Genomic DNA, 25,326 nt, shown 5'->3' on the forward strand with positions numbered 1-25,326 from the left:
TCACCCACTGTGTCTCTGCCTTTATAAGACTGCCTTCCAAGTACTCTTTGGCAGTTCATTGTTTTCTTACCTGCTGTTGCTGATTTTCCAGAGTATCCTGTGTCATGTTCCAGTCTGACTTCCTGGTATTAATCCCTGCTTGTGCCTCGGCTTCGCTGCTATATTCTGACCTAGACCTAGGCTCCATTCTTAACTATGCTTCAGGTCATTCCCTGGTACCTTCAAAGCTCTCCTGACTTTTGACCTTTTGGCTTGTATGACCCTAGTTTATTCTGACACCCACAGATGGATCCAGTGCTTCGTGCCTTTTGGCAAGACCTTGAGTTCTGTCTACCGTGGTGTCACGAACATCGCTGCCTGTCTCAGATACAGCAATCTGAACAGCTGGTCATGACTGGTGTTACCTTAGCTAATTAATCATGAATACACCTTTTTTGCCACCATGAAGGATTTATTATGGTGTCCTTATGTTCACCAGATCCACTTATTAAAGTTTCACACTTAAATCACATACACGTGTAGCATGAGTCTCCCTGGGCTTCGTAAGTTTACAAAGAATCACGTAAAATACGCTAGATTAAAGTTATTTATTCTGAAAGATGTTTCCAAAGCTTATTTACAAAAATTAATAACAAATACATACAATATGTTGCATAAAAGAATTTCAGAAAATAAAATAGGAAATAAAATCAGAGTATTACTTGCAAGGTAGACTGGCTGTGTGTGAGGGAACACAATTGTAAAGTATGGGACAGTCTTGAAGTCAAGAAATGCATGTCTAAGGCAGAAGATTTTAAACCATTTCTTGTTGGCTCTTTACCCCATCTTAAGAATTTAGCTGTCAATAAAGGCAGATTGTTCTCCCAAATGTCACAGGACTTTTGAACTGAGCTGAGATCAGAATGTCCACAGGACTTTGAAGTCTCACCTCTGCTCCTTTGTTCGGCTTGGCTAACTCCTCTGCATACACAAACTACTCATAAATGTATCTGTCTCTGGGCCTGGCTACTTTCACAAGACCATTGACTAGATCAGACTCAGGTCAGTTAACAAAATACACTTTGAAAGGTTACATAAAATATTCACAGTGTTATACATAAATTCAACAGAAAATAACAATCAGTCATTCGATATGCTACATTTCGTCACAGGTGGTTCATCCAGTACCTTAAGTCTCATGCCTCCTGGTAAGACCTCAAGTCCTGTCTACTGGGATTCATCCAGTACCTCTTGTCTTCAGTCTTCTCTGTGTCTTCAGTCCAGCGTCGGACTGGCCCAGCGGACTACCGGTTAAACCACCGGTAGGCCCGGCTACCGTACGGCCACACCCCTTTTTACCCATGGGTGGAGCTTACCTGGAGGCCCCTCACGACGGTCCTCTCCGGCGTCCCCGCTGCTCAATTGCGATCGCAGCTGCGATCATGTGACCCGGCCCCTCCCCCTGTCAGCTGATCTCCTACAGTCCAGCGGTTCACACTAGAAAAAGAAGAAGAGAAAAAACAAAGAAACAAAAAAAAAACTTACCCATCATCCAGCGCCGGATCTTCCTCCTCACTGACTGCCGGGCGTGACGTCATCACGTCCGTCAGCCTCTGTGAGAAGCAGCAGCAGCAGCAGAGAGGACGTCAGGAAAGAAGGTAAGTAAAGGAGAGTGAAGGAGGCAGAGAGAGACACTGAAGGGGGCACAGAGAGAGACACTGAAGGGGGCAGAGAGAGACACTGAAGAGGACAGAGAGAGAGACACTGAAGGGGACAGAGAGAGACACTGAAGGGGGCACAGAGAGAGACACTGAAGGGGGAACAGAGAGAGACACTGAAGGGGGAACAGAGAGAGAGACACTGAAGGGGACAGAGAGAGAGACACTGAAGGGGGCACAGAGAGAGACACTGAAGGGGGCACAGAGAGAGACACTGAAGGGGACAGAGAGAGAGAGAAACACTGAAGGGGACAGAGAGAGAGACACTGAAGGGGGCACAGAGAGAGACACTGAAGGGGGCACAGAGAGAGACACTGGAGGGGGCACAGAGAGAGAGACACTGAAGGGGGCACAGAGAAAGACACTGAAGGGGGCACAGAGAGAGACACTGAAGGGGACAGAGAGAGACAGAGACACTGAAGGGGGCAGAGAGAGAGACACTGAAGGGGGCAGAGAGACACTGAAGGGGGCACAGAGAGAGACACTGAAGGGGGCACAGAGAGAGACACTGAAGGGGACAGAGAGAGACAGAGACACTGAAGGGGACAGAGAGAGAGACACTGAAGGGGACAGAGAGACACTGAAGGGGGCACAGAGAGAGACACTGAAGGGGGCACAGAGAGAGACACTGAAAGGGGGACAGAGAGAGACACTGAAGGGGGGACAGAGAGAGACACTGAAGGGAGGACAGAGAGAGACGCTGAAGGGGACAGAGAGAGACGCTGAAGGGGGCAGAGAGACACGCTGAAGGGGGCAGAGAGAGACGCAGAAGGAGGACAGAGAGAGATGGCGAAGAGGGGGACAGAGTAATATGGTGAAGAGGCGTCATTTTGACCCAACTTGTTAAAAAACGGGACTACCCGGTAATTATTTTGGCTTAGGGGTGCCTTCGAAACATTATGGTGACCCTAAGGGTGCTTCGAACTGAGAAAGTTTGGGAACCACTGTCCTACACTCATTGACAGTACAGAACACACAATGTAGTAAGTAAACTCTACTCTTTAAAACGTTTGCTCTGTAAGTCTGGGTGCTGGTGATTTAATGGCAGGAATGGTTGGCGTTTCTAAATGTACCCATTATTTTTTCCAAATAGGGCCCTCAGCAGTTCAGGATCCAGACAAGCCGCAACTAAAGAAACCAGCAGCCACAGGTGGTAAAAGTGAAAACAACAGGTAGGACAGTCTGTCAAATGTTCTGAGTCTAGTGCAGGCTTGCCTAACTTGTGGTACTCCAGGTGTTGTGAAACTACAAGTCCCAGCATACCCTTACAGCAATAAGCTGTTATATATTGGCAAAGCATGCTGGGGCTTGTAGTTTCACAACACCTGGAGTACCACAGGTTAGCCAAGCCTGGTCTAGTGGGACAATCCTGCTTTTTGGTGACTGTTCTGCCCAATCTAAGGGGCAGGTCAAGACTGTGTATTCTTTATACACACACTGCATTCTTTATATACTGCACTAAGGTGCTACCTGTCCTTCGTGGACTGACCACTCCCCCTCTAGTGTCTGGTCCCGCCTCTATAATGGCTGAACACACCCCCTTTGGTGGGCCCCTAGTGTTGCATTCCCCGGTGGGCCCTTCATGCCCCAGTCCGACACTGCTTCAGTCTTCTCTTCTTCTCCAGCCTCTGAGCAAGGTCTAGTATCCGGCTACTCTGTACTGCATCTACAAACTGTTTATCATTTGTGACTTCCTGAAATATTCAGCTATATTGCCGGCCCTGCTGCTTGTGTCTGCTGCCTTGAAATGTGTTGCCGTTTTACTGCACCATTCTCTGCCTAGTAAAGACACTTATTTTTTCATTATCAATCTCTCTGCAGTTCAAACTAGGAATCCTGACAAATGGGACCTGGACTTTATACAAATTGTTGCTGTATTTTTCCCCCGAAGAAATTACTGTGTATGTAATAAAACGCATCAGAATAAAGATTTACACGCTGTTCCACTAAATTGGAAATTAATTTTATTTTTATTCATTTCAATGACTGACCGGGACCCACTTTGCAGAAAGTGTGCAAGGAGTTCTAATTACGGAATTACAGACATCAATTGGGTGAAGTGGCCCAAATATCCTTTGTATTGTGCACATATTTGAAAGAAACAAAACATCTCATTTGCCGACTGGAACAGTATCTATGTTTTGCCGCAGCAAGCGGCCAGACGGATTAACTGTATGTCAGGCATTTCAAATTCTTCATTACTGTGCAATATCTGATTGTAACTGGATTATTATATCCTCTAAGTACTTTGGATCACTCATCACAAATGGTGCATCTTTAGATAATATTGAAAGACTTTATTTTGTCTATTTTCATCAGGACGCCACGACTTTCCCTAAGAGTGTCTACATGTCATTCTCTTAGTGGAACTCTCATTAATGATCTTGGAAATTACAAAATCAAATGAGTTCTTGAGTTTTATAATTTTTCAAAGTTATTGGAACAGCGTTGTTATTACAGCTTACACTTGATTCCGTTTTTAACATCGAGCTCACATTCAGTCATTTTCTATATGTGTGTTATATGGGTATTTTTAAGATACTGTTTCATCTATTTAGAAGTGATACTGTTTATGTATAAATAAATTGTATCTAATATACATTTTCAGCATCGTGTTTGGCATGGTTATATTTTGACCAGTTGCAGCGCTGTAATCATTTTTTATCATTATTTATATCCTGACAATTGGTGACTATCAAAAATGTATTGCTCTGCCTCCCATTCTCAAGGAAATTGGAAAATTGGTTGGATAAATCATGAGACTAGGAAAAAAAATATTGGAAGACTTGACAGCTTTTTAAATAGTAGTATACTAGTGGAGACTGGAAAACACAGCTCCATCCTACTGTGCCTTTAACCTAACTGACTTAGCACTCACATCATCAGTAGAAAGCTCAACAACATGAGTGGCAGATTAACTGCTGTTAATTCTGGGAGAATGAGCAAAAGAAGCAGTAAAAAGCGAAAGTGCTTCAACCTCCTTGCTCTGGCTGCCATCCATACCAAGCATGTCTTATGTCAAAAGACATATTATGTGGAATTTCAAAAATACTTCAACTAAGAACTTTCAAATTGAATATGATCACAAAAGGCCTAAAAATTTCAATTACATGTTAGTCCAAATTTTAAGATTGGTGAGCCAAATAGTTTTGCTAACCAAGCCAATCAAGATTTTCTTATCTCTGCTAATGTTACTCGTTAAAACCATTAGTTTGAAGATTTCATGGTACTTTGGAATGGAATAACACCACTTAATGAAACCGATGCTTTACAATTGCATTGCGTCAGCTATTAATCTTTACTTAGAGTGCTATGTGCACGGTGTTAGTTTTATCCATTCATTTATAACTCACCGTTCGGATTCCTGATTTTTGTTAAATAGTTGATCAGCAATGGACAGTTATTGAAACCTAAATAAACAAACCATGCTGTACTTACTATGAAACAGCTGTATGATAAAAACATTGTACAAATTAAATAAATTAAATTGTGCTACTTGTTAAGCTTTACACCAAGGCAATACCAATTAGATTATACTGTATTGATTTTCTGGCATTTTATGCCAGGTAATTCCTTAAAAAGACCATTAATAATGTTAAAACCAATCTTTGTCCTAGCATAGTCAATACGTTAACAATATTTAGTTACCCTATTTTCTTAAATGTAACTTAAAATTACAATACCACAGCATGTAAATGCTAAAACAATATTTTTTCTGAAGTAGTAAATAACTTATTCCAAATGCCCAACTAAATCTCTTGGCTGACAAAAAATTCCAGTTTACTATAGGTACCGATGATCCTAACTTTTCGAATTATGTTTCTCACATTTGAAAAAATATGGGGTGTAAGCTCTTGCAATCAGGGTCCCTATTCTTATTGTGTCTTTGTTTCTTATAATTGTTATAATAATGTACTTGTAATTGTTAGAATGGACTCTGTATTTTTACTTACCTTGTACAGCTTTGCGTCAGATGTTGGCTCCACACAATAATAATAATAATAATAATAATAATAATAATAAAAATCAGTGCTCGATGTGTACGGTATGATACCAGCACTCCTCTAAACTTATTCTTGAGCTCACAATGCTCAACAATCTGCAAGCATGTATGTTGCTTGCTCCCATTCTTGTACCCAGCAGGATCACGCGAGGGCGGGGGGGGAGGGGTTGCTGGTCAGCAGGTGTCTGTCGCAGAGGGGCTTGCTGGTCAGCAGGTATCTGTCGCGTGGGGGCTTGCTAGTCAGCAGGTGTTTGTCACTGGGAGGGGCTTGCTGGTCAGCAAATGTCTGTCGTGGGAGCGAGGGGGGCATGTCCAGGTTCAGTAGTGGCTGGTAGTGGAGTGTTAGTGCGAATGTGGCATCAGAGCGGCGGAACAGGGAGTGCTCTAGCGGTGCAGCAGTGTGACCTATCAACTGTCACACTGCTCCCTCTTCCTGTCTTCCTGTGTGGATGGTGGATTAGGCACCTGAGAAGAGGATTCAGACAAGTGAAGTTCCAATAAGTGTTTGGGGGGGTGGAGGTTAATAGATTTTTTTTATTTTTTTTTTAGATAAAACACCTTATGAACCAATATATTTTAAGAAGGAAACCCCTCAATTTACCATGCCTCAATTGTTTTAGTTCTTGTGCTGGTGGTGTAAATGTGTATGATGCTCAGTTTGAGTGGGGTTGAGAATTAAGCTACAGAGTCAAGTTCTGTATTGAGCTGGGTGGTTTTCAGGGAGGAGTTCTGTGGTCTGAGATTGCCAAGGTGGAGGGATAGGAACATGTATGATTGCTGAAAAAAAGCTAGAGATCCACAGTGAGAAAAAACAGAATGTGAATTCAGAGCAGGCACAGACTAGTAGATAAGTCTCGCACTGAAAGCAGCTAATCTGGTCTGAGTGACAGTCTTACTCCAGGGAGTAAATCTATCAAGGTCCGATTTTCTTTAGCGTTTTAAAATCGCAGCAAATCGCAGGTGATAACCCACGATTTTAGTCCCCAAGTCGTCAGATGTATTAAACTTTTTATTCTGATTTTAAAAATCGCTGGTCATCTCTGACGATTTGCTGCGATGTGTACACTCCAATGTTTAGCTAACTCTCCCGTGTTTAGCAAACTCTCCAGTGTTTCCAAAATGCGAGATTAGTAAACACATAAAAAAAAAAAGTGTGGGGTCCCCCCACCCGACCACTAATGCTAGTTAATGCTAGTGCTGCCAGCCTACTGCTGTTTGCGTGAAAATCTGGGAAAAATTTGTGTTGGGTCCACCCGATTTTCATACAACCTGCACTAGGCAAACAAGCCTGGGGGTGGGTGGCACTATAGCAGGGGGAAACGCAATAGAGCTTGAGTCTCTGTTATAGTTATTGCATATCGGAACTTGTACTGAGTACAAGCTGTTTAGCGTCGTCTCTCATCTTTTTTTTTTTTTTTAACCAAGCATGTTCAGGTTTGGATTACAAATATGGGGGCTCTCCTCTCCTGAAGAACAGAAGACTGCAAGCAACAAGGGGGCCCTTCTGGCCAAGAAGAACAGAAGATATTTACAAACAGGGACATTTGGAATTACAAATTTATTTGGACATTTCAAGCAGGGACATTTGGAATTACAAATTTATTTTGGGACATGGTTTACAAGCATTTTGGGATTAAAAGCTGCTGACAACAGATGAAGAAATCTGATTGGTATGTATATTGGGTTTTCTCATTTTTAATAAATACATGTGGTATGAATGAGGGTGTTTAGTGTATTTATTGGGGTTTTATTATTTTTATTAAAATGTTGTGGTTTGAAACAGAGAGTTGTGGCTTATTTAGCATTTTGTTTTGTGGTACTACAGGTATCAGCCAGCCATGGGTGTCAAGGCATGTTGGCAATTGTGGTTCTGCAAATGCCAGCATGCCCTGGCTGCCATTGCTATGCTGATGCTTGTAGTTATACAAGCATCAGCATGCCCAGACTGTTTAGGACACCCTGGCATGGCTGGGACTTGGAGTTCCACAAAACAAAATGGCGTCCATTTTGTGTTTTTTTTAAACATAATTTTCACCGTTATTACCCTACTACCTACAGCCCACGGGGGTAGGAAGCACTGGGCTGGTTATTCCTAGAGGGGGAGCCCACTCGTTTTTTTCAGCAAACCCCACACCTTAGGGAATCCAGCCCAGCGCTGAACAGCCTGGAGTTGGTTTGTCATTATGGCAGAGGGACCCCTTCCACGTGTCCCCCTGCTATAGTGCCACCCACCCCAGGCTGTTTTGCCTAGTGCTGGTTACATAAAAATTGTGGGGACCCGACGCAAATTTTTCCAAGATTTTCACGCAACCAGCAGTAGTCTGGCAGCACAAGGGTTAATAGTGCTCGGATGGGGGGACCCCACGCATTTTTTTTTTTAACATTTTCTCTATTTTAAAACTTTTGACAGCCGTGGGGACCTGTGGCTGTAGAGGCAGACCAGTGTAACAGTGATGTGTTTACTAATCACTAAGTTAGGATGCAGCGTGTTGTATTTAGCAATTTTTAAATCAAACTCAGGAGACTTTGTTTAATCGCAGCTTCATACATTTGAGACTTGTATAGCAAGAGTGTCAAACAGTTGGGACTTTGATCTCTATTGATTTTGGAAATAGCGATTTGGACAGAAACACATCTCTGACGATTTTACATCAAATCTCACTTTAATACATCTGTGAGATGAAACACCAGCGAGAAAATCGCTGGATTTTTAAAATCTGAGCTTGATACATTTACCCCCAGGAGTGCTGTAATGCAAGCTGTATGTTAGATTTAGGGCTAAATTTACTAAAGTTTCATTTTAGTGGCAGTTTATAAACAGTAATGTGTGGTTGTTTCCAAATCCCTAAAATTCCACCCACCAAGGGATGCCCGGCACAATAAAAAGAAGCATTGTACCCCTCCCTATGGGCAGTGGGTTCCAGGGGGGAAAAATATTGTGCCACCTATATGTTTAAAGATAACAGTATTGCTCCAAATATTTTTTTTAAGTAATAGTGTCCCCTTTTTTAAACTTATGAATAACCATCTATTAATTCAGCAGGCTTAATGGATATTACCTCATTTCACAACGGGAGATCCTCTGAGCCCTCCTTTCTGTGTGGAGGGATGCAGCCATATTTACTGTGCTAAATGACTTGAATTGGGCAAAAGCTCAGAGCTAGATGCCTTCAGGTCTCACTTTGTACTTTTAAAGGGACACATATTGCACTTCAATGGAGTAGCACAATACCCCCACTTCTAAATTTCCACTTCGACCACTGATAACATTAATAATAATAATAATAATAATAATAATAATAGTAGTTGTAATAGTGGTAGTAGTAGTAGTAGTAAAGGTATATACAATTTTATTTGTCATTCTCATTTGTCAGTATGCTATGATTGTATACCAGCTGCAGGAATTCATGCCTTTATTCTCTTTAATTTCAATTTACATAACGTTTTGTTGGTTTCATGTATTAAAATGTTTTACTCATCTTTATGTTATTCTTGTATTTCTTCTGTACATTTTATGCAGATTATAGACTGTCAGAGGAAACCCTGCAATACGTTGCCTGCAGGCAAGTGATGGACCTGGAAACACATGTTAGTTGCAGGATCACACAAAAAGAACAAAGTGAATAGGAGTGCACATTCATTTATTTTTGCTTTACCCTTAGGTATGAAATAGTCCACGCAACCCTAAATGACACTAGAGTTAAAATACAACACCTGCCAGGTGCCTTTTGCAATGAATGTTTCGAAACTATAAAACAAAGTTATCAACAATAAATAAATCAGTGAATATCATAAATACAATCACTAAAAATCCAAATGTCAGTATATAAATTGCAAAATTACATCAAATGGATACTGAAACTGTTCTTTGTTAAGTATTAATGACCCTATACCAGATAAATCTTAGTGTCATGATCATTTCCAATTCTCTGGAATCTCTCTGCTGCCTTTCATACAGATGCTCCTTCCCTTATCAAGACTTATGTTGCCCATACATAGTTCAATCTGGCCACTTATTTGTGGCCAAATGTGAGAGATTCTGTTAAAGATATACATTTAGTTCCTTCTTTAGGTAACAATATCCAATTCTGTGATCTCCCGCTCTTATCGCTAACACCGCTGACTATCCTTCAAAGTTCTCAAACCTTGTGTTTTCGGATTATTTGAAATTGTGTAAGGGTGGACTTTTTTGAGCTGATGCAGAGTGGGACACATGCCATTTTGTGCAGCGTATCTTGCATTATTTCACTCAGCACATTCCCATGAGAGGTGACGACCACAAATGTGTCTATGCAAACTGATGTGTGTACAGCGCCTTACATCTGGAGAGAAGGTATGGTAAAGAGGCTTTTTAATGTGGTCCATGTATAGAAAGGATATGTTCTCACAAAAACTACTTATGCAGACTGACATATTTGTGCATATGCGCCTGTTAGGAGGTATAACATATGCACCTGCTAAAGGACTGGTGCAAATACATGCTGATAAAGATAATGAACTCCACCATGAACTCATGGTTACTGATTGGCTGATTGTCAAAGCAGCTCATATATATGTGCATTCATTAAGAACATCTATATTAGACCATTGAGCGCATTGTGTACTAAACACAGACTGGTCTATGCAGGCCAACGCTATCTGCTCTAGAGGTGACAGTTTCAAAGAGGCCATGGGCCCACCAATGGACCTGCTGGTATCACAGTGGTCTTCCCAGATTTTGTTTTCAGTTGCCTCCAGAACTTCTGCCAGCTGTGAAAAAAACAAAAATAATAAACCATGTAATGTATAGTCTGACTATGTATTTTATGTGGAGAATAGAGGTAGCAGGAGAGGGTTTGACAGAGATAAATAGCTCTACATATATAGAGATATACATATCTGTTCATGTGTTTTAAAATTTAAAAGTGTTCCCCTTCAGTCCTGCATGTTAGCCATTACAATGGGTAGGATCCCTTTCCAGTTTAGGTAGAGACAGGCTAAGAAAAAAGGCACCTAGGCACTATATAAGACAGCTGCTCCCCTTCCTTTATGTCTTTTCCTGTCTCTAGTATATGTAATTCAGGAAATGTTTGTTATGTTTTGTAGTGCAGGGGCTTACCTTTTTTGTGGTCCTGACAGCGCACCATCCATGTGGTAGGCCGAGGATTATGCTGGCTACACAGGAACTTAATTCTGCTATCTCTGTGTGCAGATTTGGTGTGTAATTATTACATGCGAAAACATGGACCTCAACGATCTGCCCATACATGCGAAACATCCTAAGACACAGGATGCCAAGATGAAGGAGTCAGAGCATAAATGTTCCCTGTCCTGGAGGAAAGGATTACCACGTTCATTGTGAGTGCAGAATCCAGAGCTCTGCAATGGAATGGATACTGAATTACATCACAAACAGCTGAAGGGTACCCACTCTAGGTACGCACCTAAGTTAGGGGTACATTGTAGTTCATTCATTTCACGTAAGTTAGCTGTTAGTAATACACTATCCTTTCAGTACTTTTATATATACTATCAAAAGAAAGTAGGAGAGCAAAGCATAACAGCATGGAGTTTGTGGCCCCCGTGATAAACCTTTAACAACCCAATCTCATAGGGTTTTTCATACAATGTATAGTTCTCAAGCTAAAGGATAAAGTCAGCCACTTGAGAAGTTTAAGGAACGTATTGTCTAGATGAAGGTGTCTTTTGTTACCAAGGCATTTCTCTGTGCTACACAAGTGATAAGTGTCACGATCTGCCTGCAGCTTGCTGCTTTGTATTGGCAGCTCGTGCCTCCAGTACTATTAAACTTTATTATTGTGTTCATTGTATATATTATGGCAGTACCTCTAAATCACCAAAGGTGCTACTTTTGTGCTTTATCCTTCTCTCTTTTAGGGGTTAACCTGTTGGACTAAACATCTCTTACACCTGATGGTTTCCTGTGCTGGTCATTGTTGTTTTGTTGCCTTCCTATGGTTTTGTTCTCCTGCTGCTCCTGTGCCCACGGACTCTCACACTTCTCTGGATCTCTCTCCAATTACCTTGCTTCCTGTGTCTGCAGTATTCCTTGTGACCAGAATTCAGTCTTGTCAGAAATCACTGTGCAGTTTCAATTATATTTGGTTCGTACTATTCATTTGTATGTTCTAAGGAATAAACACCTTATGCTTCATCACATCTCAGACTCCATAGCTGTGATTTACTTTGAAGCGTGACAGTATGACCATCCAAAAAGACAGGTTTAGAGTCGTGTGAAAGATCTTGCTTGAGATTTTCCCCTGAGACTGTTTCTGCAATTGTTTTGTGCATTTATCTCCTCTTGCAACATGTCTGCCTCACAAATTTCTGAACTACCTATGCTACATATTCTATAAGCAGACAAAATTTTACTCTGCTCTCAGTTGGCTCAATTGTCTAGTCCAGTTCTGACGCTGCTGAATCAGTACAAACATCATCTCTTAATAGTGCTGCTACAAATTTACTGTTTACCAAGAACAATGGTGTAGAAAACTCCAGGTTCACAGGTGGTCCATACCCCATCTGTCCAAAGAGGAATGACAGCGCAGAAGAACTAATAAATTATGTCTCTACTGTGCCAGTAATATACACCTTTTACAAGACTGTCCTCTGCGCGACAACCTACAGAACCCTTTTCTGTTTATTCCCTTACTCATTCTGGATTTGTTTGTTCTTCAATTTACATTCCCACATTACAGCCTATTCTGCTCCCTGGGGGGCCTAGCCCACCAGCTCTTGTCATCTGTCATGAGCTGCCAGCTCCTGTTGTCTGTCCTGCAGTGCCAGCTCCTGTCGCCTATCCTGAGGTGCCAGCTCCTGTCGCCTGTCCTGAGGTGCCATCCTCTGGCTCCAGCTCCGAGTTGCCATCCAGTTCCGAGATGCCAGCCTCTGCTTCCAGTCCTGAGTCTCCTGCCACTGTCTCCAGTCCTGAGTCTCCTGCCATTGTCTCCGGTCTTGAGCCTCTAGCCTCTGCCTCTGCTCCCGAGTCTCCAGCCTCTGTTTCTGGTTCCGAGTCTTCAGCCTCTGTCTCCAGTTCCAAGTCGCCAGCCTTTGTCTCCAGTTCCATGTCGCCAGCCGCTGTCTACAGTTCAAAGTCGCCAGCCACTATATCCAACTCTGAGTCGCCAGTCGCTGTCTCCAGTTCCGAGTCATCAGCCGCTGTCTCCAGCTGTGAGTCGCCAGCCGCTGTCTCTGTTCCTAGCTACAGCCTGCTCCAGAAAGGGCCCTGTCCCTCCAGTCCACTCCAGAGAGGACCCTGTCCCTCCAGTCCGCTCCAGAGAGAGCCCTGTTCATCCAGTCCGCTCCAGAGAAGGCCTTGTCCCTCCAATCCACTCCAAAGAGGCCCTGTGTTAATATGGACTAGTCTGATTTGACAGTCAATATGGTCCAGCCCAAGTTGCCAGTCAATATGGTACAGCCGAGTCACCATTTAAGGCGGTACAGCCCGAGTCGCCATTTAAGGTGGTGCAGCCCGAGTCGCCACTTGACTCGGTTCAGTTCAAGTTATTACTTGGTGCTGTTTAGTCCTAGGCTTCTCCCAGTGCTGTCTGGTCTGAGGCTTCTTTCAGTGTTTTTTCAGTCTGAGGCTTCCACCAGTGCTGTACAGTCCAAGGCTTCTCCCAGTGCTTTCAGGTCCGAGGCTTATCCCAGTGTTGTCCGGTCCAAGAGTGCTTAGTCCAGGCCATCCTCCAAGTGTGCCCGGTCCAGGCCTTCCTCCAAATGTGCACAGTCCAAGCTGTCTCTTGCCGATGGACTCCAGTCCGAGTCGTGTCTTGTCAAGGGTCTCCAGTTCGAGTCGTCTCTTGCCGAGGGTCTCTAGTCCTAGATGTCACCTACTTTTGATGGGAACCTTTCTCAACTGAGTGCCCTTCTAAGGTTTTGTGCTTCATATTTTGTTTCCGTACCTAGCCTTGTCAGTAACCCAAAAAGTGAGGTACTATTTCTGTTATCAAATTTTAGAGGAGAAGCCTTGGATTGGGCAAACCCCTTTATCGAGACTAAGCATTCCATGCTGTCTGATTTACAAGTCTTTACTGAAGCAGTGATCGGGAAGTTTGCGTCATCCCTCGCAGTGCCAACTTGCGGGTCATCAGTACATTTGGTAATATATCCTATCACTTCGGTCCAAGAATTACCACTGTGCTCAACCAAATTGGTTCAGGCTCCCATGCCAAAGAAATCTTGCAAAAAGAAAGGGCGAAAGAAGAGAGGAGGGTCTGCGATGCCTCAACTCCCGTCTGGTACGATGGACGAGGATGTCAGGCGCCGTCCTGCATCTGCAGTACTCCCTAGGCAGTTTCAGCTATATTGGGTTCATACCATTTATCTGTATTTTCTGAGCAATAAACACCTTTATGTTTCATCACATCCCAGGCTCCATAGCTGTGATTTAGACTGAAGCATGACAGGAAAGATAATATATATACACGGATCTTCAAGAGAAAGTGAGTGGACAATACTGTTGATACAATGTTGAAAAGCATTGATATAGAAGGTCATAGAATTTTTATGTGAAGCATCTTTGAACACCATTGCTTTTTCAGCAAGGTCCATGGCATTGGCAGCAGTGGTTAAGACTGCCCTTGGGCAACAGATGCTCAGTCAAAAAAAATTCTAGCCAATTTCTCATTTGAAGGACAAATTAGACTGCATGATAAAGATGTCTTATAGAGTTAAATCTAACAGCTTGCCTCAGGATCGATGGTCAAAATAGCTTTACTCTTCCTCATGTCCTCAGTACATTAAATAAGTTATAGGCCAGAAAGACAATACACCAGGTTGAATATTACAGTCTTTTGGCAATTCAGGCTGTCAGGGGTATTTCTTAAGTGATCAGTGATTATATAAGCTGCACCAATACGGCCGGAGAGACAAATAAACACATACACGTGAGATGCAGTATATGCTCTGAGTTTATCAAAACAAAACATCATCATTGTATATATAATATTTTAGTCACGTAGACATTTTAGCACTGCGCAAGCATGAATCACAAAGTCCAACTTCAGCAAATATTACAAAGAACAAAGAAAGATATACTTGTCTTGTAAAACAGGATCATAACTATTACAAAGCATAGTTGCAATTCTTGTATGTCCCTGAAACTTGCTAAGAAACTAAAGTCTATTAGGACTTATACAGTTGTAGGACTAAGCAATATTCATTTGAACCATCTGAAATCCAGTTAACTTTTTCAAGATATATAGAAGGGAGGACAAATCAAAGGACTCCACGCTGACTATTGCCAGGATCAGACCCCATTAACACAAGATGTGGCAGAATCAGACAATATGCAGATATATGGATCTACTCTATAAGAGATCAATGGTTTTGGACACTGAAAAACATGGATAAAAGATATTGTTTCGTCAATATCCCATGGGTGTCAAACATTGCACCAGTTAACCATTCATTCTGTACTCTGTTTATACCTGTTTCCCTTGGTTTTCACTTCCTGCATTCACTTGCTGGTCGGAACTGAGCATGCGCACCCCTGGTCTTTTCAAAACATCCAGCATTCACTTGATTGGCTAATTGCCTGTCAGCACTCTCTATTTAAAGCACCTGTCTCCCTACTAAGAAGCCAGATCTTCAGGTCTCCTTACCTTTTAGGACATATCCTTCTCTGTCTCCTGTTTATTGCTTCCACCTTGTTATTGGTTGGATTGAGCAACCAAGCTGCAGATCGCTGTGCATCACCTCTGATCCTACTCCAGGGCTTGCAGATCAACAGGACCTCAGCGCTTTATCATCCGGCAGCCTATTACTCTCTTGTGTATACCTCTATCTCCTCCATAGCCGAGTCGCTGCCACCACTCTGCAGATCATTGCGCATCTCCTCTGATCCTGCTCCAGGGCTTCCAGCTCATTAGGACCTCAGCATTTCATCACCCTGCAGCCTTGCTCTTGTTATGAGCGTTTTGTCACTATCCAATAACGATTGTCAAATCTCGATTTGTGTTACCAATGCACAAAGATTTATTCTCAAAAAGTAACAGAATATATTAAAGCGAAATAATAAGTACAGCCGTTACTTATCGCAGGCACTCTGGATCCAGTGTACAGTCATTCAGTCCTGGAGTCTGTGGTCTAGGTGACTGAACACTAGATGAGGAGCTGAAGCTTATAGCCAAACAGAGATACAGTAAAACAATGAAAAGGTGTGGCTGGCTTCTATTGGTCCAGGCATCAGGAGGGTCCAGGGGGTTGCAGATCATAGGCTAGTTTAAGCTCAGGAATCCAAAGGAGGGGGTCATCTCTCCAGGGGATGGATTCTGATCTTCCCGCCAAGATTTCTAATCATAATAGTCCACAATTCCTTAACATTAATAACTTGCATATGCGCTCTGCGAACCCTTCGCAGAGTGAACCGGACAGTCGTAAATGTGAAGGGGATTAGTATGATACCACACATGACATGATTCCTTCAACGTGTACCATATGTTTTACTGATATACATATAACTTATAATATTACACATAAACTCTACTATATTTCGACATAAATAACTATGTGCTGTAACTATAATTAATGTGTACTATTTTACAAACGTGTGTGTTGGTGCGAATGCATGTAAAAGCGTAAACACTGTTTGTGTCACGTGTTGTGGCCGCGTACGCCCTTTCACGCCGTAGTGTGCCATACGCATCTTTTCAAACAAAGACAACCAAGTTTGCTCGATTTTAATTGAAATGACTTTATCCAATTTGCTGACTCCGACAGCTCAACCCTTTGGTAATAAACTATCACCTAATCACCGTTTCAAGTTCAGGTTTATACAACACTTCTTCACATACCATGATCTTGGTATCTTGCACCACCCTTTCAGTCTCGTTCTTAGTGTTTCTCCTAGAAGACTGTTTTCCCCACTTCAACACAGTAGGAACACATTTGACACATAAACTAATTGCTAAGATGACACCCAGTATAAGGAGAAGGAGCTTACCTACACTAGCAACCATTTCCTGTATCCACTCCCCCAGACCAGAGAACCATTTCACAAGGTTCAACCATGAGAACCAACCTGCCACCTTTTTCCCTACCTCATATAATGAAGAATTATGGTTCCTTCGAAATTCCCATTTCAGTTGCAGAATTTCATCCATCTTCCGGTCTATAACCTCCTTAGGGTCATCCGTATTATTGGTGATGTACGTGCAACATTTGACACCAAACTGGGTGGCCAGTGTCACACAGTACCCACCAGTAATAGAGGTGAGATAATTTAGTACCAGTCTATGTTGCACCAACTCCTTCTTGTACGCTTGTAGCTCCCTTCCAGTATACCTGCAAGTCTCATCATACATCTCGTGATATTGTCTATTAATTTAGCTAGGTCTTGGATATATTTAAAGTTTAACGTTCCCCGAGCGGTCCTGGTGAGATCTAGAGCAACCATAACCTGGAAACCCGCGGTTTCACTAATCAATTTTGTAGTTATGGGTTACTCACCAGGAATCAAATTTCTCTTGTCACGGTGTTCATACTGTGTGTGTATGTATGGTGGTGATGTAGTCTTGTGAATACCAACCATTTCTTCATGACTAATAGTCATGATTTCAGGAACCAGCTTAGCTAAGAAACACAAGCCCTTGGAACTCGGAGTCACCCAGGAATAAGCTTTTCTCCCACAAACAAAGTACACATCATCAGGGAGAACATAAGGAACAGTATGTCCATTAATTATATCACATAGAGTTTTGATAAAACTACCCATGCCTAGTATCTCCATTTGCTCAAGACACGTGTCAGCATGGATGACATTCTTACAATTATCCATAGAGACTTTTCCAATGGATACTTTCTTATGTTTGTACGCCCTAATTTGTGACTTCCATCAACATTCCTGCTTATTGGTGGCCTTAGTCTCCCTCCAAAAAGAGAGTGGCGAGCCATTGTCTGATCTGATAGGTCAGCTTCCCAATTCTCCAGACGCTTTACATGAGAGATATTTAGGCACAGCAAAGATCTGTCTACAGAGTATTGTCGAAGCGTTAGACTAGGGGACCTAGTGTTATTGTACCTCCCCTCTATGGGCCTCCCACCCCTCAATTTGAGTAGTTCAGAGATGTTTTAATGGGAATGGCACTAGTCCTATGTTATGCTGCCCCTGCGGTACGTGAGAGCACACCCAGCACTCGGTTTGGTTTAGGACCTTAACCACCAAGGAGTGAAAATCCTCCAAAGGATGCCCGCCCACATGCAGATTACCGGTGGACTGGCATCGCTGAATGCATCTCTCTTCAACTAGGGAGTCACAGAACTTGCAGATACAATACTCATCAGACAATAGCCCCTCACACTGTCTCCGAGTTCCCGAGCTAGCAGACCTTTTCATAACCCCTGGACCAAGATTGATAATGGACTGCTCTGGGTATTCTAATAACTTTTCCTCGATCTCCATTTCTTCCGTATCACTGCCAGAACCTTCCTCTGTCCTCCATCCTCCTTCACAAAAATAGAATGTCCTAGAAAAAGTAAAAACAAGGAAAATCCTGGAACAAAAGAAAAACAAAAACCGCCACTCCATAGCTGGAAAGATAGTTCTGATGCAACGTCTCTGGTTCAGGTGTCTTGACTGCGGGCCTTAGGTTTCCCGGAACAGATTTACGAGTGACAGATCTGTGTCGTCGGTCTCAGTTTTATCTCGCACTTTCTCCGGGTTACTGACTCTCCTGCAGTGGGTGGAATGGACCCAAGTGTCTCTCTCTGCAACCTTCAGTGATATAGTACTGGTCAGCAGCACTTGGTACGGGCCTTCCCAATGGTCTGTTAAACAACCTGAACGTAAGAAATTGCGGATCATAACATAGTCCCCAGGTTCAACATCATGAAGTTCGTTTCTGGCATACCAGATGACAGCATTTTGAGTTTTTGTTGTTGTTGTTTCAGCTGTCTGCTCATTTTTCTAAGATATTGCACAGTCACTTCATTATTACACTTTATTACACTTTAAGTCGTCTTGCGGACTCAAATGATCAAATGAGGTTGTCGGCCGAACAGTATCTCAAAGGGGGACAGATGAAGAGGAGATCTAGGAGTGGTTCGTATGCTATGGAGAACTAGTGGCAAAGCTTCAGGCCACGCTAACCCAGTTTCAGCCATTACCTTACCAAACTTGTTCTTAATGGTACCATTTACTCTTTCCACCTTACCACTGGCTTGTGGTCGGTAAGGGGTGTGAAGTCTGCTACTGATTCCCATGAGTTTACACATATTTTGGAAGATATCACCAGTAAAGTGGGTACCCCTATCACTTTCAATGATTCTAGGGATACCGAACCTACACACAAGTTCTTGTACAATTTTCTTTGCAGTGAACACAGCAATATTAGTGGCTGCTGGATATGCTTCTACCCAACCGGAAAACACATCAATACATACAAACACATACTTTAGATTCCTGCACGGTGGTAATTGGATATAGTCAATTTGTATTACCTGAAAAGGTCCGTCTTTAGGAGGGATGTGGGATGGCTCAGTTCGAATAGTTTTCCCGACATTTTTCCTCAAACAAGTAAGACATGACATTGCTTTCTTACCAGCCTGAGAGGAAAATCCAGGAGCACACCAGTATGTTCTCACCAGTTTGCACATACCTTCTTTACCCAGGTGAGTCAGACCGTGTGCTGCTTCAGCCAGGCTTGGATAATATGTTCGGGGAGCTACAGGCTTACCTTGTCCATCCCTCCAGAGTCCTGAGGACTCTTGACCACATCCCTTCGCCTTCCAGACCGCCTTTTTCTGCAGGGAACACAAATCTTGCATTTCAATTAATTTCTGCATGTCTAATGTCTGAAAAACCATCATAGTCTCGGTCGATACAGTCATAGGTTGCCCTGCTGCCCATTTAGCAGTTTTGTCTGCCCTGTTGTTGCCCAATGACACTGGGTCTTCTTCAAAGGTATGGGCTTTGCACTTTATGACGGCTACCGTTCTGGGTAATTGTCCTTTTATGTGTTGTGAGTGTGCCACTGGCGTACCTGTTGCTGTTGTAAAGTTTCTAAGACGCCAAAGGGCCCCAAAATCATGCACTACCCCGAAGGCGTACTTAGAGTCAGTATATATATATTAGCTGATTTACCTTTTGCCAACTCGCACGCTCTCCTTAATGCTACTAGTTCCGCCACTTGGGCTGAGTGAGGTGGGCCAAGGGGTTCAGCTTCTACCACATCCTGATCGTCTACAACAGCGTAACCAGTACATAGCTCTCCCGTCTCTGTCTGTCTGTCTATGACAACTGCCGTCTGTATAAAATCTACATTTTCTAAGGGGGTGTCACGTATGTCGGGCCTTGCAGTAAAGGTGTGGTTCAGGTGTTCCATACAATCATGCGTATCAGTACTCTTGCCTAACTCATCATCAACCAGGGTCTCCTCACCTCCCACCCTTTGTGCCTCTAGAGACACATATGGAAGGTATGTAGCTGGATTTAAGGTGCTACATCATTTGATGGTGATGTTTGAGGGTGCCATGAGAGCTAGTTCCCACTTTGTGAATCTAGCTGAAGAAACATGTCTGGTTTGAGCTGAATTTAACAGAGCTGATACAGCATGGGGTGTATAAACAGTTGAATTATGTCCTAATACTACGTCCTCGCTCTTACTTACCAGAAGAGCAGTTGCTGCTACACTTCTGAGACATGTTGGGAGTGATCTAGCCACAGTGTCCAATTGTGCACTGTAGTATTCTACCGGTCTGCTAGCGTCACCATGTTTCTGTGTGAGGACACCTGCTGCATAACCATCAGCTTCTGTATAGTATAGCTCAAAAGGCTTTTCATAATCAGGTATTCCCAATGCAGGTGCTCTAGTCAAACTATCTTTAAGATTAAAGACCGCTTGCTCTGACTCTTCTGTGTGTACGACACGTTCTGGTTTTGAGGACGAGACTAGTTCCTGCAATGGTAATGCCAGAATAGAAAAACCTGGGATCCAGGATCTACAGTATCCACACATCCCCAGGAAAGTATGAATCTTCTTCTGGCTCTGCGGCAGAGTCATGTGTTGTATGGCCTCAATCCTGTCATTTGTCAGATGTCTTAGCCCCTTGGTGAGGCAGTGTCCTAAGTATTTGACCTTAGTCTGACATGGCTGTAATTTATCCTTTTCCACCTTGTGCCCTGTTTGTGAGAGATTGAGCAACAACAATTTAGTATCATGTTAACATGACATAAAAGAATCAGAGCACAGCAACAAATCGTCCCCATATTGAATTAGAACAGACCCATTTCAGGGTTGAAATGATTGCAAACAGTCATGTAAGGCTTGGGAGAAAATACTGGGGCTGTCAATGAACCCCTGGGGAAGTCTGGTCCATGTGTATTGTACTCCCCCGGTAGGAGAATGCAAATAGGTATTGGCAGTCAGGATGAAGAGGGACTGAGAAGAAAGCAGAACATAGATCAATGACAGTAAAATGACTAGCAGACGGAATCTGCATGAGGATGACAGCTGGGTTCGGCACTACGGGGAATTGGCTCTCAACAACTTTATTAATTTCCGTTAAGTCCTGGACTAATCTATAGCCCCTCTCCCCATTCTTCTTCACAGGGAAAATGGGACTATTTGCTGTGCTGGAGGCACGAATTAAAATCCCTTGTTGCAACAGCCTCTCAATAACAGGATATACCCCTAATTCCACCTCTGGTTTTAATGGATACTGTGGGATTTTTGGAGCTATCCTACCACTTTTTAGATTTACCATGACAGGGGCTACGTTTGCCATAAATCCATTGTCCTGTCCATCTCTGGTCCATAGTGAACCCGGTATTTCCATCCCATTTTACATAACAAGTCTCTCCCTACCAAGTTAGTATGAGATGCTGCAGCTAAGAGAAACGAATGCTTAGTATGCAGGGGCCCGATAGTATCTTCAGCAGGTTTAGTTAGAGGATAATGTAACACTCTTCCCGTTACCCCCATAGCTGGAATAGTTTTACTGGTCACCTGTAGATTAAAAGGAGAGGTTATCACAGATCTGGCCACCTCTGTATCTACAAGAAAAGTTTGTTTCCTACCAGCTATGTCAACTATCATTGTTGGTTCTTCTCTCTGACTCTCAGTTAACCTCACTGGCTGTAGACTACAGGTATGACCTGACCCCTAGCGCTGACTATCGTTTTCCCGCACGGCATTTGCTGCTATAACATGCGCGGGCAAGTATGAGTCTCCTTATCTATGTGAATTCCCCTTTCATCATCATCATCATTTATTTATATAGCGCCACTAATTCCGCAGGCCATGGTCGGGAATTGAACTCATGACCCCAGTGCTGTGAGGCAGAAGTGCTAACCACTAGGCCACTGTGCTGCCCTTTGGAGGATATCTACGTGACCCACCCTTATGTGTATACTGTTTTTCTTTTTTACAATCTCTTGCGAAATGTCCTTCTTCGTTACAATTGAAACACCTGATTATTCTATGTTTCTTATTATGTGGGTTGTATGCTGGTGGTCGTGTATACATTCCCTCTAAAGCCTGTATACTTATCGTCATTAACTTATCACCTTTCTCTTCCCTTTTTTTAAAAAGGTTTTTGTCATGATCCACAGCAGACTCCCTAAGAGAATCTACTGTGATGCCTCTCCAATTAGGTAATGTGGTTTGTACCCTCGTCTTTAAATTTTCTCTAAGGCCGTCCATTAAAACCCCTACAGCTACCTCTCTGTGATGTGGGTCCTCATCTATGTTTGATATCCCAGTGAACCGTGCTATCGCTGTTAGAGCTCTAGGGAAGTAATCTGATGCTGTTTCACTATCTTTCTGTTTGATGGTGAAAATTTTACTCCAATTCGCTACTACTGGAAAATAGATGGCTAAATGTTTGACAATCTGTTCTATATTCTCTTGATTAATTTCATCTGTCAAGGTGTCGTCTTCCTCCAATGAACAATCTTTAATGAATTGTTGTACGTTAGTATTGGGAGGAAGACACGCCCTCAACACTACACGCCAATCCTTATCGGTTGTTTTGTGTGCTTTTCGTAAGTCTTTAATAAACTTCTGACACTTACCCAACTCTTTTCTAGGATCTGGGAATTCAGTCATAATGGAACGTAATTCTGATCTAGTCCAAGGACAATGCATTGTAACATTTCTTAAAGGAACTACACCATCGTTATCCGCCTTCCCATTGGGAACTGATATTGTGCGGACAGGATACGTACCCACTGGTTCACTATCTTCGGGGTTAGCCTCTTCAGTACTTTGAATATTGTCTCTCCTAGTGGTCACACTACTCTCACCTATCTCAGCCATTGCCCCCTTTCCATACTTACGCTGACCCTCTAGCATATTAAAAGCATGGGCAATGGCTGAAATTACAGTGGATTCATCTTCTTCTTCAGAAACACTTGCTTTAAACTGACTTAAAACAGGATATAACTTAGCAATTTTCTTTTTTTCATTTTTAACAACGGCTGTACTTACCCCTCCCGCCACATAGGGTGGCGGGGGCGCGTTTGCGCTGAGTTCGCCACGCTTCTCAATGGCTACTTCCGCCGTGCATGTGCTTTTCGCCACGCCTACTTCCGCTGTGCATTCGCTGCTCTGCCACGTGTTACCTTCCATTTGCCACAATTTTAAACAATCATTATGTCTATTTCTTTTTTTCGTTGATTTAATCAACCACACTTTATCTTTTACATTATTTAGTACCTCCGAATTAAAACTTCCTATTGTTGGGAAAGGCCTAACATACTCCTTGGTCATCTTGACCCACGTGTCGCAATAAACCGTTGGGTATTCACCATATTTCTTACACATAAGAAACCTCGCTGAACCAATAGGCCCTTCCTTAGGCAGTACACTGGCCATCTCTAGCGTATGCTTAGCACCCATGTTGAACAATACCTTCTATGTGGAACACAGATACACCGCAATGCTCTGTTCTTTCCAAACACTACCCTTTTTTTTGTGGAACACAGATATACCGCAATACTCTGTTCTTTCCAGCAAACAATTTAAACTCTTTTGCTACAATCACCACTAGAGATCTCTAATGCCCGGTAAACGTATTTCCAAATAGCCGCGTTCACTCGATTCTTCTCGTTCCAAACGAGAATCCCTAACACAGAAATAGGTCTTTGATAGCCCGGCTATCACAAATTTCTGTTGAGTTTATTATCACTGGAAGCACTAAGTCGATACAATCGCTCAGCCTTTCCAATATAATTCCTCCACGCACTTCCAATTGTACACTCACGGTTGTTTTTACCATGCGGTTAGATCGCACCGCTCACTAATACTAATTATCAGTAAACCTTGCGATCTATTGGTGGCGTTTCTCGAAAACCCAGTTTTCGCACTCGGTATACCTGCCCAGTATACCGTCCTTCATTTGGGCAACCTGCCTCGTCAGACAGCAACTGAGCTCACTCAACAATAAAACAGTGTATCTACGTCACAAAATCACACAACATACACCTTTTCTGTGCAGAAAATCAAAAGTTCTCAACAATAGTAATAACATTTCGGGAGCTTTCACAAGTGATTATACTATGCATGTATAACAACTATCAAAACGATTGTTTAACCACGTGGCAAATCTACCGGAAGTTTGCGTACGCAAAGCAGGAAGTTACACATACGCTAAGCAATGCAATACAGTTAAAACGCACAATGACAGTAAAAAGAAACAGTTTTCTCTTTTGTCCCTAGGTTCAGTTAGCGTACCTTAGATAATGCAAAAACGGACATTCGGTTTCACAACACATAGTACAATTCAGGTTTTTAACACATTGCGTTCTTACTCGTATATGACGCGTCTCCACCCTTTGTTGCGGAACCGAAATCCGTTGGTCTTGCATATCGTCCGGCAACGAAACCTCCAAACTCACGAGCCCACAAATTGTTATGAGCGTTTTGTCGCTTTCCAATAACGATTGTCGAATCTCGATTTCTGTTTCCAAAGCACAAAGATTTATTCTCAAAAAGTAGCAGAATATATTAATGCAAAATAATAAGTACAGCCGTTACTTATCGCAGGCGCTCTGGATCCAGTGTACAGTCATTCAGTCCTGAAGTCTGTGGTCTAGGTGACTGAACACTAGATGATGAGCTGCTGCTTATATGCAAACAGAGATACAGTAAAACAATGAAAAGGTGTGGCTGGCTTCTATTAGTCCAGGCATCAGGAGGGTCCAGGGGGTTGCAGATCATAGGCTAGTTTAAGCTCAGGAATCCAAAAGGGGGTCATCTCTCCAGGGAATGAATTCTGATCTTCCCGCCAAGATTTCTAATCATAATAGTCCATAATTCCTTAACATTAATAACTTGCGTATGCACTCTGCGATCCCTTCGCAGAGTGAACCGGACAGTCGTAAATGTGAAGGGGATGAGTATGATACCACACATGACATGATTCCTTCAACGTGTACCATATGTTTTACTGATATGCATATAACTTATAATATTACACATCTACTATATTTCGACATAAATAACTATGTGCTGTAACTATAATTAATGTGTACTATTTTACAAACGTGTGTGTTGGTGCGAATGCATGTAAAAGCGTAAATACTGTTTGTGCCACGTGTTGCGGCCGCATACGCCCTTTCACGCCGTAGTGTGCCATACGCATCTTTTCAAACAAAGACAACCAAGTTTGCTCGATTTAAATTGA

The sequence above is a fragment of the Mixophyes fleayi genome, chromosome 5 (assembly GCF_038048845.1).
Source record: "Mixophyes fleayi isolate aMixFle1 chromosome 5, aMixFle1.hap1, whole genome shotgun sequence".
In the NCBI taxonomy this organism is placed as follows: Eukaryota; Metazoa; Chordata; class Amphibia; order Anura; family Limnodynastidae; genus Mixophyes; species Mixophyes fleayi.